Consider the following 11,198-nt stretch of genomic DNA (forward strand, 5'->3'; position numbering starts at 1 on the left):
GGTTAGATCACATAACTAATTTGGAGGTACTGAATGGAATTGGGGAGAAGAGAAATTTTTGGCACAACTTTACTACATGATGGGATCAATTGGTATGACATTCTAAGGGATCGAGGGATCATCGATTTAGTATTGGAGGTCAGTGCAGAGGGTAAAAATCTTAGAGGGAGACCAAGAGATGAATACACTAAACAGGTTTAGAAGGATGTAGGTTGCAGTAGGTACTGGGATATGATGAAGCTTCCACAGGACAGAGTAGCATGGAGAGCTGCATCAAACAGTTCTCTGGACTGAAGACCACAACATCTGAGAATTCAGATTCATGACATAGCTCAGAAGCTGATTAAAATCACACATACATCATAATTTCTAGTATTATTTAAACCAATTTGGCCGTTTTCATTTTAGAAACACATCTGCAGTTTGATACCCCTTTAATTTGTTCTTCACAGTTTGATAAAAAAACAAGGTAATTATTTTTTCACAAAGTTTTTGTCTATTTGCAGACGTTTCTCCTTCTCAAAGGCTTATTTGTTATTTCTGATTAATCTGATTTTTTCTTCCTTTGTTGTTTAGATTGAGCATGATCTATAATTTTCATCGATCATTTCCATCTTACTCACTTTAAGCCCTTTCTGCTATGGTTTCTTTGCGTGTTTCATTCCACATTTTCCATTTAATTTTTATTGATCGAATTATTTTTTGGACTATGGATACCTTTTTTGCCAATTGTCATGATTAGTCACTAATTTCATGATTCTTTGGTTGGCGAGTCTGCCTGGATTATGTTTTAGTAACCTTTGTGACTTTGTTCTTTATTAGGTAGGAGTTTGACTTCGAATTCAACATTCCTAACTACTTTCAAACTCATAACTTCCATTGTACTTCTTTGTGAAATAGGCACATTATCTAACTGACATTTTTCTAACATTGGGTTGCAAGATATCCATGTTTTAGCCTCCCTTGGAAGCTTCCTAAGGTGGGTTGACAGTTTCAAGAGAGCTTTGACACAAAATGATTGGCCTCAATTGTGCTAGTTCTTTTGTTAGAAGAAAAATTTATAAATGAGGTAGGGCATTGCCCATCTTTTCTGTATTTTCAGTACTGTCATGATTTTGGATTGAAGCCCTTACCAAATAAACAGAAATATGTGGCAAATATGTTTGTTGCCTATTTTCATTGAGCCACAAGATAGACAATACATTCATTACACCTGCTGTTTCTCTGTACATGTAACCAAACTGGCCTCAAACTGCACAATGATTTGTTTACAACATTGTAGTGATTACAAGAAAAGTATCTTCCTTCATCTTTTGGAAAATGCTCATTTGACTGCAGATGCCCATTAGCAGTTAGCCTTTTTAAATTACTTTCAGTTACATTTACTGGAAATTGGAAAAGGTCTTGAATTTGTTTGTGGTGGTTCATCATTTACAGATCTGCATCATTTATGGTTGGGACTCATTCATATACGCAGACATACACAAAACAGAGCAAACACACTCTGAATATGGAGGTGACTGAATGCATTCGAGTGTAGTGCTATATTACATCCTCAGATCCTCTCACAACCACCACCACCACCACCACCACCACCACCACCACCACCACCACCACCACCACCACCACCACCACCACCACCACCACCACCACCACCACCACCACCACATTTGGTAAGTGCTGGCAGCTGTGCTACATTTACAAGCAATTTTAGGACACAGAACTAGATGCTATGTCATGACCGGATGGGTAGATCTGACCTAAAATCGATTGAAACGCGAAAAATGAGGAGCTAATAGGTATAAATTGACCGAATATAGACCCAAATGCATTGAAATTAAGGATGTACTTTGCTATCTTCTGGTTCGTGTTAATTTAGAACATGAGATAAACATGGAACTTGTGGCAGAAAAACGAAATATTTGTTTTCTAACAAGCTTTTGTACAACGACAATGTCAGACAACTAAACAGGACCAGAGGGAGGGTGTCATACGATATTCACCTAGAGTGACTGAACTTTCAAGTGGCCTCGGTGGTGCCTGTATACTAAACAGAATCGTGTCACACATACAGCAGCAGCAGGAGCAGCCGTCTGAGGAGACAGCCGGTGAGGGAGCGGCTATACGTCTAGGAATGCGTGGGTGGCTGCTCGCTACGCTATTGTGGGAAGTATTATGACATCTGTTTCCCCGCGCTGGAGGCCGACTGCAGGTATGTGTCATTGCGCCTACATCGGTGCCTTTGTGACTAATTCGTATGAGCTTCTGTAGTTCCTAATTTCTATCTGATGAGCTGTCTGATTTTAATGTACGTGGATCTGTAGTATCCTACTTGTATCTAGTTTGGGGACGTACCAAATTGCGTGCATTTCCAGCGAATGGTCAAAACACAGTCCTGTTACACTAATTCATGTCGTTCTGTTTCTACAGAGGCTGCTGAAGGTGGTGGATATGTCGTTCTCCGACTTTTCCTCAGTTCAGACTTAAATTGGACCGATCACATGCGCGAAGCTGTAGAAATGGGATCAGTTGCACGACGTGTAGGGGTCACTAAAACCACGTTGGAATTTTACTGTAGAAGCTAGGTTCGGGAAAAATATGATCGACTTGTGGGTGTGAGCGTATGCAAGTATGTGTTTGAATGGACGTAATTTCTGACATGTAGCGTAACGATTGAGATCTTAGAAGTTAGTAGATGATGTCCTGATGGAGGTAATCAGAAGGAAAATACACACTACTGTCTGTCATCGCCTATAACTCAGCGGATGAATTGCGAAACCTCTGACATGGTCTCGAGACAGGATGTGTTGCCAAAACTAATGAATTATCGAGCTGGGTGCGGTTTGATGGAGTCGCAAATACCGTGTGCATACCACGTTCCTCAGCCGAATCACTTTCAAACTTCAGTGATTTTATCGCGAGATTGCATCGTTGACTGTTAATACACATTTTTACTATCACCGTCATGGTATTTGTCCGGAAAACGCCGCCTCATTCAAGGTAATGTCGTACCTCGATTCGTAAAGCAGTTATAGGTTTTAACATGGATACTTGCGTGCACCTGTAGAACCAAGAGCGCTTGTGAGAGTAACATGCACTAGTTGTTGGGATTGGGATTGGGATTTTTTTCCATTAACATCTGGTCGGTTGGTTGGTTGTAGAAGGGACCAAACTACACGGTCATCAGTCCCTCCGACCTTAGATTAACTAAAACCGATAAAATTCCACATCAGGAGAGGCAATGACAATGTCCATAAAATGAGAAACAAAGGGAAGGAAGGAAGGAAGGAAGAAAAGAAAAGGGTGGAAGAAGATGTGAGGAAAAGAAAGTGACTGACAGGGGCGGGAAGGAAGAATCACGGGAGACAAGATAGGCGCTCAAGACTTAACAGACCCCTTAACAAAAGGAATGGGAAGGCAGAGGGCCAGGGTGAACCACCAAGCCTAGTTGAAGCCAATCCAGTCAGGGAGAAGGGGGGAGCAAGGGAGCCTGCCATCTCCTCCACTCACTGAAAAGGTGGAGGCCCCCCCCCCTTAAATGAAGTGAAATCCCATCACGAATAAACTTTAAATGAGATCCGTCGCTGAGGCATTGTCAGCCAACACCAGCAGTAGCGAGTCTGGAAAGCCCCAAGTCTGTCATAGGATGGCTAAGTTGGGGCAGTCCATTAAGATGAGATCCAGTGTCAACATCGATCCACAACGACAGAGGGAGGGGGGGGGGGGTTCTCGTGACGGACGAGGTAACTGTGATTCAAAGAAGTATGGCCAATGCGGAGCCAGCAGAGGATGACAGGACGACAGAGGCCTTAAGAGATGCCTGTAAGGAGGACCTCCATGGCGTTTTGGAATCCTTAATTGCCCTGAGCTTGTTCAGCGAAGCAAGAGTGCTCCATTCTGCATCCCAATGGCCCAAAACCTAACGACGTAATGCCGAGCGAAGGTCTATTCCCGGAATAGCAAAAGCGAAAGGTGGCCTGGTAGTTGCTAATTTACGCAGTCCATCGCCAAGTTCATTGCCAGGAATGCCATCATGGCCTGGGGTCTAAAAATCACCGAACATCCACGTAGAGTGAGGAGAGAAAGGGACTCCTGGATAGCAGTAACCAATGGGTGGCGAGGGAAGCACTGGCCGATAGCGTGCAGACCGCTCAGTGAGTCACTACAGGTAGTGAAGGATAGTCCTGAGCAAGAGCGGATATGGTCCAGTGCGTGCAAGATGGCTACCGATTCCACAGTAAAAACACTACAGCCGTCTGGCAAGGAACGATGTTCCGTGCATCGTGCATAGGTGCAAGCAAAACTAGTGCGACCAGCAACCACGAAGCCATCAGTACAAATCATTTTTGAACCCTGAAAAACACTGAGGAGAACTGGTGGCGAAGAACCAGTGGAGGGAGAGAATCCTTTGAATCGATTGAGGGATCAAGACAGAGCTGCATCATATAATACTGCACCAGCCATCCGAATGCAGAGGCCTGTTGGAGTTTATCAGAGTTAACTTTGCACTCGTCTAGACGACCAAATAGCAAACTGATACTTAATACGTGTTGGGCGGCTTTCGTGATCAAGTGGAAATTTGGCAAGATTACGTACGTATGTGCGTTTGACTGTTATTCTCTCCCATGTAAATTGTTCGGTTGACTGCTTCTGCACATTTCGTGCCTTTATTTAGTTGAGGGAAGACCGATTGTGGTGTATGGGACACGTTTGCTTGTTCCCTGGACATGGGAAAGACCTTAGTTGACTTAACAGATTCCAAATCACGTCTATAATTTACATGATCGACATCGGTATTCGAGAGGGGACATATCCGTTTCCTCTATTTGGTTCTAGTTACTCCGAGGTTTACAGCACGCTGCACCTCGCTAAAGTTCGGTGTTTCTATGCAAACAATTTATATTCTAAATCTTGGGAATTATGTTGTGCTAGGGATCGGTTGGATGCCGTCTAGTGCTCGATATTGAGAAGTACCGCCAAAGTGGTATAATGTTATGGCGAAAATGTGTGTTCTTGTAATCCTGGCGTCTGGATGTCTGTAGAAAAGGAAGAGGTGTAGCAATCACGAATTTTTAGGACAGTCCTGACGTGCTGTGCGCACCTGTCGGGCGTGGATGCCGTAGTGCTTAGAGGAGTATATACGATACTGTCTGTTGATGTGAAAGGGTTGATTTTGTGCGGTAGAGGAACGGAATTCTGTGTTTACTACATGGATACAGTACGCGTTGGATGTCGGTTTAAGTCTTTAGTATTCAAGCTCCTGCCCTTGGTTGGAGAGCTGTGTAGGTGAGTAAGAGTCTTTCTGTATTTGACTATACGTATGAAACCTTTACTGGGTTTAATTGTTCATGCAACATGGCTATCTGTGTAAAAATAAAATTATTGTGCTCTACCGAGTCACACGAGATATGATGTGTGTCTGGAGACAGATGCTTGTACATAATGATTAGAACATTGTGGATGCAATATAAGTAGCCCAAGTTCTGTGAAAGCATGTGATCAAGGAATGGATGAATGGATGCTGCCAGTCATCTACCACTGTATAATTGGGACATCTACAGACATGTCGGATAACTGAAATTGAGTGCATTTTTGTATGACTGTGCCTGGAATTATCTTTGTCTGTTCTAAATCCCCCTCCCCGCACCTCACACCTATGTTTAGTTCACCATAAAAAAGAATTCTTTATCTATGTTTTCACAACTGTACGCAGGCTTTTATCTATGTGACTGTTTAACGTTCGGGGCTGGGAAAGACAGTTTAGGTGCCCTGCTGGAGGTGCAGGGGAACAAAGTGAGCTGGGATACTCAAGAGCCGATTAGGCAATCGCTGGAGAGCAGGTATCGAGTGTCCACGTCAGCAGCCTGGTCGGGGAGGTGAGTGGAGTGGATGGCTGTTTAGATGGAGAGAGACGTGACCCACACGCTGTCGGCGGCGCTCCGACGCTGGCTTTCTAAGGTGTGATGGAGCATTTGGGAGAGCGGTGTAGGTGAGTAAGTCTCTCTGCATATTTGACGATATGTATGGCACTTTGCAGGTTTAACTGTCCACGCAATTTTAACGATCTGTGTAAATTAATTTTAACTATGAAAGGCCCAGAAAAAAAAGTTCGATGGTGCTTCGATACCGGGGCTAACAGTAATTCGGAGGATAAATTCGGTAAGAGCTTACAATACTCTATTCATGCTTTGTGTTGGGATATAGGAGTCTCTAAACTGTTGCGTGAACGTTTGCGTATGTTGAAAGCATGAAACTTAACGCGTCATGTACCCAATGTCTTGCTAGCAGTATTCATTAGAAAGGACAGCTCGACACGCCCATCCATCACAAGATTTCTTTGGTTTATGTTGTAGCATGACTAGAGAAGATGAGAGTGTATCCTATTGTGATGGACGTAAGCATTATGGACATCGATAACAGCGGGAGATTTTTTTACGTACGCGCTATAGATACCGAGATTCGACCCCAAACGACAAGAGTCAAGAGCAGAAATTACGTGTACATAGATCGCTGTCAGAGGGTTGCGGCAATTTTAGTAATATTTAACTGTAGTTGGAACTGTTAAATGCAGTCCTGGCTTCTGATATTCTTGTGGGTCTCGTATGTAATTGATAATCTGTAGACAACTTTGTGCCTTTGACTGTCAATGCCACTTAGTGATCTGTGCAAAATAACCGCTGAAAGAAAAGGTGAGTGGTGCTTCGATACAGGCGGCATCTGTAATTCGGTGGCTAAATTCGATAAGAGCCAACCAGAATGCTAGATTGATTCACATCGCTTGTGCTGGGATATAGGAGCCTCTACATAGAGGTGAGAACATTTGCGTATGTAGAGAGGAGGAACGGTAACACGTTAGGTGTGCGAGGAAGACTATATTCCGCGCTATTTTCGTAAACAGGTTCTGTTACGGCAAGAATTTCCGTGCATACAAGCCGAGACATTTAGAAAGCGAGCGTTAACTACTTTTGGGACACTATACAATTCCCGAGAGGTCGACTTGGCTCTTTTTTTACAAAGCAATGTGATTTAAGAACATTGAGAACGTTTTAGATGGCGAGTGACCACTGTGAGGTGTCAGTCACGCCAGGTAATTGAGTATGGTTGAACGCATGTGTCATATCGCGCTAGGATGACTGCGCCTTGTGGTAAAGACATGTACTGGCCTGAGGTGTATCGCGTATGGGGGCAGCGCCTTTGAATTCTGTGAGGTCAGTATAATCCTTTTAACTCTGCGAAACACAGTCAGGCAGGAAATTCTGAACGAACTGCAGAACCATCAACATTTACTGCACAACTGAACTTTATTCATTTACGTCCGTTCACATGTCTTCTAGAAAAATGCAAGTTGCTATTCGATATCCTTCAGCGACTCTATTAACATTGTTGCTACAGTCTTCTGAGTAGGAGTAGAAGAGATTATTTTAACGAAATGTGTGAATGAGACTCAGGTTTCACGTGTGAATGGAAAGAAAACGATGGGTACACCTGGAAACAAAATAGGTGCTGATATTTCCTCGGATTCTTGAGAATCCTTCAAAAAGACAAAGTTGCCAAAACGTCTTGGGGAATATGAAGATTTCGCTGTCGGTAACGTGTCTGCACGGATACCAGACTGCACGCCAGGTATCACGAGGTGTATTCCCAGCAGTGAGCTGCGCGGCTGGCGCCTGAGTGGACCCGAGCAGCGCCCAGCAGCCAGACCTGCCGCCGTGTGCTGTGTTTTAATCGCGTTTACGAGAGAAAACAAGGGTACTTCCGCGAGTGTGAATTTCTGTTTGTACTGTTGCCGTTCACTGAGTTACGGACTGCAGGGTGTGCTGAGGGATTTTTAGAGGAAGTTCGTAAGTGAAAAATAATCGTTTGCAACGCTTCCTTGAAGCGCAGAGACGAAAAGGAAATGGATAAATGCTGGAAACTTGTAGATTGGGTTTCAGTTGAAAATGCTGTTTTCGGTTACGCATACGGAAGGGGTTCGAAAGAACTGTTGTCTACTACTTTTAAAGGTGGGTAGAAGAATCATGCTGTTCCAATTCTAAATCTGTCCTCCGCAGCTGATTCAAGCTTCAGTAATGAGGCTCATAATGAAACATTCGGATGCGAGAATGAAGCTATCGTAAGGAAGAAAATATTTTATAGGAAAATTCCAGTATATTAACAACTAACGAAGAAATCGCTACTGGACGAAACTAACCACGGAAACGCTATGTTGTGTGTCAGTGCGTGCCCACGCCAACTATTAGAAATAATGTAAACACTAACGAAGGATCTTAACGCAGAAGAACACAAATTTACAAGATATAGTACCGAGTTACGGAAAGTAGAACATTTTCAAAATTTTAACCAGGGCACTTTTCCTGACAACAATTGTTTATGAAAAGACGGTGTACAAAATGGTCACCTGAAGATACTGCATAGGATGCGAATTTACGGTGCCCATCTTATAACGCGTAAACTTTTGTCAGGTCATTCCCGTATTGTTTCGTAGTGGCACACACTTTCTTCAGAATCAGAGATCAGTAACGAAAAAATGGAAAGATACTAAGCGAAATGAGAGGACAAAAACGGAAGAATTACGACAGCTTTAGCTTTCTAGATGAGCAAAGAAAACTTAATACAATTTTAGTTTAAAATGGCAACACAGATTTTCTCGTTTCGTTTCCTTCCCTTTCCTCTCTCTTTGTCGATGACTTCGCGATCTACTGCAGTGCCCAGAGAACATGCCTCCTGGAGCGCTGCCTTAAGCGTTGTCTAGACAGCCTATACTCAGGGAGCGTGGCAAATGGCTTTTGTTTCTCTGAAGAGAAGACGGTTTGTATCAACTTTTGGCGATATAAAGCGTTCCTTCCGCCATCCTTACATCTCGGTCCCGTTGTTCTCCCATTCGTGGAAACATCTAAGTTTCTAGGGCCACATTGAGGACATTAAGGGAACGTGTACAACGGGCCGCCAAATAAAAGACGTGCGGAGACCAACAAAGTTTCCTGTCCAGAGTTCTTAGTGGTTCATCTTGGGGAGCGGATCGCACTGTCCTGCTTCGCTTGTATCGGTCCATAGTCCGATCGAAGCTGGATTATGGGAGCTTCGTCTACTCGTCTGCTCGGCCATCCCCAGCGGGGGCGCGCGGACACGGAATTTAGCAGCAGTCAGTAGCGAGCCAGTGTGTGTGTTGGACCATCAAGCTACGGACCCCCTTGAAGATGTCTCCCGCAGTCGGAGACGAAACGTTGGGAATCACCTCAGAATTCATCAACCGACCACGGCATAACAGCCCGGATAATTATAATGGACATGATATTTCCGGCCGTGAAAGTTTACATTTTAGTATGATGTAAGATAGCAAAAGACCCTTTCTATTTATGGCCACAGTAATAAAGAGAAATTGGAAATTTTGTAAAATGCGATTACGTTTTAATGTCATTTAAGTTATTACAATTCATACGTAGTGTCACATTCCCGTCCAAGGTGGAATGGGTTTTGGACATTTAACTGTACAGTCCGACCCAAAGCCAGAGGCAGTCTCAGTCGTTCACTGAGGGGGCCCAGTGTAACCGACCGCACCTCACAGCTGTAAATGCGGCCGTATGCACCGTCGGGATGCTTAAGTGTATGGATAAAGTGCTATCATTCTTCGCTAGACGTTACAGGGGGTCTATGTACTCATGGTGTAGAGACAAACGTCGCGCAATGTAGATACGAAGTCGCGAGATCGAGACTGCTCGCCGTCTTATTTTGTAAGTCGTGATTTTGTCTGTAGAAGTTACGTCTGATGGAATCTCTAAGATAATTCGCTTCACTGCCTAACCACCAGTAACAGCACGGTTTAGGGGGAAACTTCCAGGAACAGCAGGTAGTGGCTGCGTCAGGGTCAGGCAGTTTGTCAGCCCACACCCACTACCGGCCGTGCTCCAGGCACCTCCCGTCAGGCGAGTGGCTGTGGCTGTGCGTGTCAACTGCCACTTATTTGAAGTTCTAGTGTTTATGTTCGAGTTATGTATTGGATTTTGCGTGCTCGAACTTTAATCCATTATGCCAAAACGTTAATTTGTTCTTCCATTGTTTTATATGTAATTGGTATATCCAGTGACAGAAAAACTGTTCTGAAACAAAACAAAGCTGTACGGCGTCCCATTTTTGGGACGTTCTAATTATCTATCAAAATGCACGATATTATTGCCAAAGCACGAATCTACAAGAAACATCGCGAATAAAATAAAAACGTAATGTTAGTGAGTGTGTATTCAGTATGAAATGAAACGAAATACTTGCACGTACACGATCATAGCAGATACACAGTTTTCCTTTTCCTGCAGTAGGCACATCTTGTGTGTGTTTTTTACTCTGCAGCTAAAGTGAGCTCCTGCCTGTAGTTTTAGATATGTGCTCACCCACCCGCCCACCCACCCACCCTCATCTATTTTTTTCCTCGTCGTTCTCTGCATATCGGTGTTCATGTTTTCTTCGGGACGTGCTACAGAGATTTGGTATGTCCACTGTGTGTTTACCATGCAGGTATTAATCATCAAGAAATTATGGCCAGCAAAATGTATCTTATCGCCCTACGAAGTATCCACTTCGGCATTCTACCGATCGGCATTCTATTCTTCAAAGAGATGTGGCATTATAGCAGATGTTTTCTTTTTCTTTGCCTTTGAGTATATTTCAGAAAAGCTCAAAGCTGTGGTAACACTATAAATTTTGGCCACACGTACTGTTTCGTTATGCCACAATTTCAAAACCAGAACCTCGTTCTCTTTGCCAAAGACCTGTTGAACTCTCATTCACTTTTTTGCACCATTTTTTTTTTTTTCGTATGAAGCACAGGGTACGCTTTAGTTCACGTCTCATTGTGGATAGGCCTAATGCACCAGTTTTTACTTTGTCCTACTGTTCTCCTTCAATGAGCTTCTTGACAAGTCGGTAACTGTTCCGGCGTTAAGTCGAGCGCCGGAGCGCAGGTGGGGAAGGGTAGGCGAGAGATGGCTGCGAGAGGGCGCCAGCCAGTCGCACGCTGGCCTGGACGACGTGGCAGCAGCGGCCCCACCTGGGAGGGACAGAGCGGCGGCGGCGGCGGCCCAGTTGAATAGCAGCCACTTAGGATTGTGTCTACTCAGGATTTATGTCGCCCTTCGCTTGCGACATCTGTGTGGTCGACGAATTGAGGTATTTTCTCTTTCCTTTTTGTAATGAAACTCAAATAC

This window comes from Schistocerca nitens, chromosome 12 (genome assembly GCF_023898315.1).
Source record: "Schistocerca nitens isolate TAMUIC-IGC-003100 chromosome 12, iqSchNite1.1, whole genome shotgun sequence".
In the NCBI taxonomy this organism is placed as follows: domain Eukaryota; kingdom Metazoa; phylum Arthropoda; class Insecta; order Orthoptera; family Acrididae; genus Schistocerca; species Schistocerca nitens.